This window comes from Notolabrus celidotus, chromosome 2 (assembly GCF_009762535.1).
Source record: "Notolabrus celidotus isolate fNotCel1 chromosome 2, fNotCel1.pri, whole genome shotgun sequence".
Classification (NCBI taxonomy): Eukaryota; Metazoa; Chordata; class Actinopteri; order Labriformes; family Labridae; genus Notolabrus; species Notolabrus celidotus.
In genome coordinates, this window is record NC_048273.1 from 31,552,252 (window position 1) to 31,562,220 (window position 9,969).

Sequence of the window (9,969 nt, forward strand, 5' to 3'; positions counted from 1 at the left end):
AAACTGTACGTGAGGAAAACCATCGTGTGTACGGGCAGCAGTGCGCTCCTTGCTTTGTTGACTGTAAATCCTGTTATAGAGAATATCCTCTCTGATGGTGTGGAGGTGGATGGGATGCTATGGATTGTTTCTGAGGCTTCTGACAGCTTTGGGTATTCCTCCTCGTTCTTTTGGCCCCGTACAGTTTTTTGTGTGGTCCGGTAATCCTTGATCTCACAGCCCTCTTCATGAAGCTGCTCCTCATCTTTATTACTAGTTTTAGGATCATCAAGTTTTATTTTCTGACAGTTTGAGCTGCCATGAACGTAGAAAGATTTAAAGACCAGCTGAGGTACGTCTGCTCCACAGGTCCCGCTAAATGGTCCACCTTTAATTACCAGGGGAGATTTAATTACCACTTTAAGGAGATTTAACACTTCAAGAGCTGTTCTCAGAATTACATTAAATACGTTTATATTTATAGAAAAATAGGCTTAATGAGACACTATTTTATGGGAAACAGGAAAATAATGTAAAATTAGACATTGAGCACCCCCATGGTTGATCCACGTTTCATATGCAAATATTCGACTATGAGATTGGCAGTCGACTAAGGCTCGTTAGAACGAATCGTCGAATATTCGACTATTTGGAGTCACCCCTATTGCACATCTTCAGATTTTGGTACATTAAAATTTCCACATACAATTACATTAAATGTTGACAATATTAATTTTGCTCTACCTTTGTTTTTTATTGTTGTTTAAGTGATATCACAGGATTTTTTTTATGTTAAGAGTTTCGATCATTTTGTTCTTTGATGCTTTGGCAAAATTGTTACTGAAACTCTCGTTCCAATAAATTGTTTGAATTGACTTTCTGTTTTTTGGTAATTTTTTCAAATGCTCTTTTAGTCATGAGTTGCTTTTGTTAAGTTTCTTTTCTTCCTTGTTATGTATCCGTATTCCTCTTCCCATGGTATTTGGCGTCTTGTGCCTTGTGTTCTTGTATTCCTTGTCTGTGTATTTGTATGTGTTAAGTCTTAAGTACTTCCTGTTTTATTTTGAAGTTCTTGCTCCCTGTGTGTCTGGTTTAGTTTTACTTCCTGCCCTTGTGTGTTTCCCTCCCTTGTGATTGTGTGCGGATTGCCCCTGTCAGTATGCAGTCTGTTTTTCCTCCCTTTCGTGTCGAATCACTGTCATTCATCTTTCCAGTTGCAGTGTTCCTTAGGATTTACTTTCATGCTCCCTGTGTTTTCACCATGTTTTTCTTTTATCATGGACATTTTTTATGCTGCACTTGGGTCCTCATACTTAGTTTGACTACACACGTAACACTTTTTTTTACCAACTACATGCCCAAGCAGCATGTGACTGCTGCCTTGTTGAACTGCTGTGGCTTGATCTGTTTCTGCCTCCACTTGGGATTCGTGTTAGCAGCATGTGATATCATTTCCATAAGAATTCCATTTACAAGGTTTAATTAACCGGTATTATGTTAATTTGGTGAGCCTGAATCATTTTCAACTTCTATTTTTACCCGTGTTGAACTCAGAAGTAAAGCAGCCTCTACCTCTCTATATTTTTGATGCTGCGGCAACACTTATGAAAGGCTTTACTCTCAACTTTGCAGGCTTCAATAAACCTGCAAAGCGAAAGACTACAGCATCAAAATACTTGGCTGGGTAAAGTTATTCCCTGGTTAATCTGGTGAGCTGTATTACCCTAAATTATGGCTGCTTTGAGAGCTCTTGTCAGGTTTTCCTGGGCAGCTGTTGAAGGAACACGTAAAATCTAGAGGGTTGTAAAAATGTAGCGTTTGTTTTTTATATATATCATAGTGAAATAGAAGGCCAACAGCTGATATGGCTTTATTGTATGCCAGGAATGCACCAAACACCTAAGTAGAATACAAATAACAGAGAACTGTTGCTGTGACTGAGCTAAGATTAAATATACTATGATTAATATTATCTCTCTCAACTCAACTTTATTTATACAGTACCTTTCATATGTACATGCTTACCGCCCAAAGTGTTTCACAAAAGAACAGAGAGACAGAAAACAACCGAACTAGTGAAATAATGAAAGACATTGGTAGATAAAATACTTAAAACTAAAATGAATACAGTAAAAGTACTAAAATAAGTAAGAGTAAAAACCCAAATTAAAAATAGTTAAAGTTAGAAAGATCAGATAATTACAAGAAATAAATATATAAATAAATAAGATAAATACATTTTGTTAAAACAATGATTGTAATACTCCAGTCCAGTGCTAAAAATAGATTACTCCAAATTAAAAGCCAAATTGAAAAGCTAAGTCTTAGGTTAACTTTTAAACTCCAAGTTAGAGTTCAAACTAAACATGAACATAGCCTTTGTTTCTGCTTTTTATTAGCTTCATTATGATGCTCTTCAAAATATTTTATTTTTTAAATGCATTTATATATACGTAGATTTTTAAATGGATCCAAGTTGCTTTCAGAAGTTGTAGCCAGAAGGAACTAGGGGTCTGTCATGGTTCTGTTTCGGGACCCTCACACAGAATGAAGGCTTAAGAAGGAGGCCTTTGAGTCTTGGCTAGGTAAAGACCCCTAGGGCTCTCTTGAAGCAGCTGAAAGGTACAAAGTGGTTAGAGAGGATGCAGCTTTGTAGGAGGCTTAGAGATGCGGTCCTTAAAGAACCTCAGCAAAAGGGGTTATAGTGTATGATTGATACATGTATAGAACATTGAGGACCTATTCAATTCATTAAACACTTCCCCAGATAAGTAAACAGAGTCTAAAAAGATGAAACATTACCTGTATCTTTACAGTAGCCACTGAGGTAGTCGGGAAGCTCCACCGAGGCAGAGCAGCCGATATCAGATAGTGCCAGTAGGTGGTGGTTGATGTATGGCCTCTAGCCAGCTGTGTGCGGGTCTGCCTTTCTGGTTGAGGGTGGGGCTCAGTTATCCTTGGCAGGCAGGACGAAGCTTGCTCTTTGGCTGCATTCACATTGTGCTATGAGGAGGTGTGGTAGTGTTTGTGCTCTAGATTTTAACTACCATGATGCAATGAGAAAATGAAAAATGTATTTCACTGATTTACAGCTTTGTTCTTGTTGATGTGGCACTGTTTCTTCCCGCCCTCCCACTGCTTAGCCTTACCCCTTGCTTGTTGAGCTTGGTAAAGAGTGAGGCAAAGTTTGAAGGGTGTCTTTACAAAAAGTGGTAAACAAACTCTTTCACTGTCTCTCCATGTTGAAAGACTAAAAGATAAGCCTGGTTCATTCTGGTGTTTTTGTTGTTCTTGCTACCATTTAAATGAGTTAAAATTGTGCTCCTGAATGTCATTGGTCTAATCTGGGTACACAGTAATGACAATACAGGAAACATCAGCTGCCACATAAATTGTAAGGGGGGATGCAAACAGTAAAATTTAGCTGCACTCTGAATGTTGGTTATGACCCAACTTGTTAAGAACTGTGCCCAAAAAAGTTAAAGTCACCCATCTGTTCCTGATCGCTGCTTTGAAGCCAGTCGTCAGCGTGCTGAACATACTAAATTTAATCCAAGCTAGTGGGAGATAAAGTGGTGGGCCTTTAGCCTTTTCACTAGAAGCTACAAGGTGCCTGTCAATCAAGTCAGCCATGTCAAGTTTAATATCTTAAAAAAATACAGAGTTATAGAAAAATAAAAATCCTGTACAGTGTGTGCGAATAGAGAAATGATCTACTCAGACCTACTCAGAACTGTTTTTTGAACCCGGCTGTAAACATGTTTATTTATTTATTTATTTTTCACAATTATCTTTATTGATTTTGTAATTACAGTGCATATACGCATTGACAGTGTAAAAAAGGAGATACAAAGAGTGTGTGCACCAATAGCGGTACTTCATTACAACATAATACAACAATTTTACTTTTTTTCATGACCATGACCCCAAGCTCCTCCCACCCAAGTAAATATGTTTATTATGTTTCTTCTTTGAATGGTTGTGTATGTGGTTTCTGCCGCCAGCCTCAAGTGGACACTTGATAAACTGAAGTTTTTAGCACTTCCCGGTTGCCGCTTGATCAAGATTAATTGATAGTTGATGAAAGTCTAAACAGCAAAAAAAAACAAAAAACACATCCCTCTTATTTCTTCCAAATTTGGAGGTTGTTTGAAAGGTGACTTCAATTAGACATTTTCACATTTGCCAAAATACCACAAGGAATACAACTGGGCCTCCTGTATTGTAGTAAGCATGAGTGCCATGGATTTTGGGCCCCATTAAAAATCCCATCCCAGTGGGCCTAAACCTAACCCCAACACTCCACTACAGCAAATCTTCTGATATTCTTAGGGCCCCTGCCGGTCTCTTAGGATCTACTTCACTTTCCTCCTCATGTGGTGCCTCTTATAGATGAACAAAGTGTAACATATCAACCATGTGGGTTTATAATGACCCATTCAAATGTTATCTATGAATATATTATGAAATAATAATTAATTATGAACACTTTCTTTTCTATTTTGTGAGATGTGCAGAAATTTGAATGATCTTGTGGGAAAGTAAGCTTTTGAAATAAGACACCTTATGACTCTTGACGTAAGCAAGTTTCTTAGGGTGTGTCTGTCTGCCCTTATTGTCCCTCAGGGGAGATGAGTGGCACAGTAATTATTGCAGGACATGTTAAATCTGTTTTCAGTATGTGTGTGTGTGTGTGTTCTGGTGTTTCTGGTAAGAAGTAGTCAGTTTCCCGTGGAACTGGTTTTCACGTAGAGCACACATTAGACTGAATTACTCCACCCTACGCATCATCAGGGCCCAATGATTCCTTTTTTCTTACCGACAAATGAGAGTGGAAGCAGCAGTTTTATTCACGTCACATTTGAAAAATATGTGTAGAGACACAGCAGTTTTCATGTATTTGGGGGAAGGTTTTTTCTTAAAGTTCTAGGAAACAAACTGACCCCCAGCAAAGATTTACAGTCTAAACATTAACACCAAAAGTCTGTTCTCATTGCTGTTTCGGAACCTCATTTCTCCTTTGACTCTAATATACAGATATGGCATTATTATTATTATTATTATTATTATTATTATTATTATTATTATTATTATCATTATTATTATTATTATTATTATTATTATTATTATTATTATTATCACCTTTAATTTGTATCATGTGATTATTGGTTGTGATGTTGAAACCAAACTACGGTAGCCCTAAAAGGACATTATTGAATACATTTTATTTTTCTCAGTTTTCATTATCTTGAGAAAACAAAGCTTGTTATCTTGAGATCTCGACTTATGGGACCATTTATCTCATTTTATTCAAATAACAAAGCTTGTTTTTTTATATTTTTGATCTTCAACCTGTAAGATAAATGTCTCGTAACAAAATGTGCTCCTTTTATGTTTAGTACGGAAGCTCTAAAAGAACATAATTAAATACATTATATTTTCTCACTTCTCTCGTCTTATTTTTCTCTTTATCTCGAGAAAACAAAAATTGTTATCTTGAGCTAACAAGTAAAATAAGTTGCGATCTTGAGAAAACAAGTGAAATGAACTCTTAATCTTGAGAAAAAGGAGAAAAATGTATTTAATCGGTCCTTTTAGGGCTTCCATACCAAACAGCACTTTGATTTATACAATTATACTCATTTAAGCAACAATTTTTTGCTGTGGCAGTATACTTTGAAGAATTGTACCAGAATTTTTTTTCATTAAATAGAAACGAAAAGGTTCTGTTGGTAAAGAGTGATTTTCAATTTAAAGCTCAACATTTTTACTTTGAAACTGAAGGTAGAATATTTATATTTTTCAGAATTATAATGAATAAAAACTGAAGGAAACCAAGCAGAAATCTCCGGTCTTAGAATATGAAGTCCATGCAGAAGTGCTAAAAATCTGCAGTTCATCAAACGTCCGCTTGAGGCTGGCTGCAGGAACACTGGAAATCACATACACACCCATTCAAAAAAGACGTTCTTCACAGCAATAATAAACATGTTTAGAGCCTGTGAACGCATTAGGTCTGAGTAGCTAATTTTTCAGTTGGCACACACTGTACAGAGGTGCATTTTTTTATAACTCTGTATTTTCGAAGATGTCAAACTTACGAGTTCTGTCCAAATAAGGACATGGCTGACTTGATTGACAGGCAGGCACCCTGTGGCCTCTTTACCTCACACTAGCTCGGACAAAGTTTGGTTGTGTTGAGCATTTCCAATATGGCAGCCACTGACAATTGGTTTCAAAACAGCGCTTCAGGAACAGATAGGTGACGTCATGAATACAGTCTATATATTTATTGATACAGTCTATGAAGTACACTCACATTGCCCATTGTTGGAGTTTACCTATATTTATCTCAGACTTTTATTTTGAAAAGAACAAGGAAAAGAGGTAGGAACAAAGATTCTGTATGAAAATGATGGCAGAGGCTACTGTATGTAAAGAGCTCATCAGTAGTAACTAATCCCATTCACACACTAATGGCACAGCCACTGGGGCAGGTCAGGGTTAAATGTATTGTTCAAGGACAGTTCAGTGGACAGTGGGCTGGGATCAAACCCCTGACCTTCTGATTTAGAGACGACCAACTCTACCACTGAGCCACAGCCGCCTCACAATCTTTTTTCAACCCCAGTTCTTTGAGCATAACATGCATTATAAAATTTTTGGGAACACATGTGTCAGATGTCTTGGGGCACCTACTTGCGCTCAATGACACACAAACATTTTTATTTTACCACTTTACAGCTCATCTCACACTTTACCATGACTCACAGTCACACCTGCTGGTATCGCCACACCCTGCCTGTTTGTGTTCTCTCAGCTACAGGAGAGTTTTTGCTCTGTATAGTTTCACAGACATTCTCTAACTCCCTGTTTCTAGTGACACTGCGTTGTCCACCAGTTTTGGAAATGTCTTAATTGAAACCAACAACTGACATATGCTCATAGACTCTCAATAATCCATGTCACAACCTCAAGTTTACAGTAAAAGAGAACACCAAACCCACAAGACAGCAAATCTTGCTAATACAACACCAGAAAGAAGAACAGAAACCTTTTGAATTTGTTTTAAAGTCGAAACTCAAACTGTTAAAAGTGGAATTCAGTTTGCAGTTAAGATAACAAAATAGTCATGATGTTGCACTTCTTTTTTTTGGCATTTTCCTACTTCCTTTTTCCCCATATTACATAATCTTTTTGCTTAATATGCTGTCTTTGAAGCCTCAGGTTGGGTTGTGTTCAAGAGTCAAAATGCAGTAGAGTGAAGAATAAGTATAAATGAAATACCCAATCTGTTTTCTGGGATACACTGTAAGTGATAACCAAAGACCAAAAAAACCAAAACAGTGTGAATGAAGGCACCTCTGTTGGGATTTATGCTTCAAATCTGATCCCTGCTCAGTAAAATTTATATTTATATCCAACAGTGTGGGTGAAATCAGGGAAATAAGTTTTGAGGAATTTTAAACTGAACCATACATGCCAAATCTGCATATTTTTAGTTAAAGCAGAGCTTAACACTCAAGAGAATCTTCTGTGTTCCCACCATGGGGCACCTGTTTCCAATCCTGAAATAGGAAAAGAATGAATCAATATAGGTGTGGTCATAAAGGTGGTTGACAGATTACCGCAAACAACATAAGTCTCTGGGCCAAGAGAGACTACCACAACAGCTTCAATGGAACTTAGTTTACTCCAGTGTTTGGTATTTGGTCAGAAAAGTTCTTATTTATCCCTGGAAGGCCTTGGAATTGGCTCTACCAGTTCCTCAAACTTTACTAGAAGGCTGGGACTCAACTGCTCTGAGCTGTTTTCCCTCATTTTATGTTTGATGGTGGTGATGGAGCATGTCCCTCCAAAATCTCCTATAGGTTGTAAGTTGAGTTGAGTTGAGCTGCTAATGCAGTAGCCTGTGACTGGAAACATCATGCCCATACTCATTAAACTATTCAGTGACCGCTCGTGCCTCATGGATGGGAGATTTTCCATGGAGACACCACTCTCAGGATTTAAATAGTTGTAGAAAAATTGTGATCACTCAGACCCTTCATTTCAACAGGGATAAGTGGTTCGACAGAGCTACATGATCTCCCCACTGTAGGGCATTTAAGCTTGTTTGATGTACTACACCATATAATGGTGATGGGTCTCTGATTAGACCATACACCTTTTTTTTTCTACCACAATCATGTAGACTAGTGCAAATTGTTTTTGTTCCACTGAGCTCTTAAATTTGAGGCCTATATTAAATTTTTGCACAGCTGGTATACTACAATATGCCCCTTTATATACTGTTCCTATTGGCAGCTTTATCACACTCTGTTTTAAAATTCTTACCTGCTGAAGAGCATCCCTTCACAGTTTCATTCCAGATTGCGCACTCATGTTGTAGCATCATGTGCTGTCAAAAGTAGATCTGGCAGACTACCAAAATACTGATGCGAGATAAACTAGGTCTCATATTTTGATTTATTTTACTACAGATGCTGTCATCAAAAGGATCAGTAGGTGAAAGAGATCCGTCACTCCAAATTACTCTTTGTAAAAAAGTCCTTTAACTCTCCTTAAACTGTTTTTTCACTGGTGTCCTCATGTTGGGTCCAATTAAGCATGGTTTCAGTAGTGGATGTGTTTACGGTCACCACACAAGTCATGTGAGGTAATTAAAAGTCTTTGTGAGTCATGATTACATGAATCACTGTGTATGAAAGTGCTTGAGCTGCCTTAATGTTAAAAAAAATGGTATCATGTCAAGAATATCAAACAAGGATAAGGCCTTTTATCCTCTTAAAGTGTATAAGTCATTTTTAAACATTTATAAAGGTAAATATAAAATGTAATATTTCCACATAAACCCAATTGGCACTCAAGCAAATCTACCCACTGGGAATGGCTGTCTACAAACATAGAGAAAAATAAGGAAGTTATCCTGAAAATTATATTTATTCCACTGATGTAATCTCATTTAATTTAGGATGAAATAAGTTTATAAATCAGGATATTGCTCTAAAAAGATTTTGCACATGCTTTTTTCTGATACTTATTTGCAGAGGTGTCAAAAGTATTCACATTCATTACTCAAGTAGAAGTATAGATACTAGGGTTTAAAAAGACAAAAAAGTGCCAACTCAACTCTTTTACTCAAGTAAAAGTGTAAAAGTACTGGTTTCAAAACTACTTAAAGTATAAAAGTAAAAGTAATGTAAGGGGGAAATAATGCCATGAAAGACAAAAGCCTAGGCTGCGCCACAGGGGCCTATAGTGCATTACCCTTCTTCCCAAAAAAACATGTTTCTGAAGGCCATAATGACTATAATGTTATATAATATGTTAAAGTTGAAATATTTGGGTTGCACCTGTTTGTGCCGCATTTATGCCCACTGATAGTGAACGCATTTTCTTACAAATACATTAAAGAACCATATATGTGCATTAACGTGTTTCATGGAGCGGAAGATAATGAGGCTATTTTCAAAATGTAAGGAGTAGAAAGTACAGATAGTTGTTTGAAAATGTAAGGAGTAGAAAGTACAGATAGTTGTTTGAAAATGTAAGGAGTAGAAGTAAAAAGTTGGCTGAAGAATAATTACTTCAGTAAAGTACAGATACCCAACATTTCTACTTAAGTCAGGGAATGAGGTATTTGTGATTCGTAATTTGACACCTCTGCTTATTTGTAACTGGTTATTACAAAATGTCCAATATATTGTAAATAATCCCATAATTTAAAAATTTGTTTATGAAAAACTGTTTTGAATGGTGAAAAATTGCTTGTATTACTACAAGGTGGTGTTCATGTACTCTTAAATTGAAAGAAAAGAAAAACACTAGCCCACACACAACCAGATAGGCTACATCTTTAAAATGTCATAGCTTTGTGTTTTTTTGATAATAATTGATGTGAAAAAAATCTACAATAATTCGTTTTTTTTTTTATTATAGAGCATTATTTGGAATTGAAAGGGTTAAATAAAAATAAGAGTGTACAAC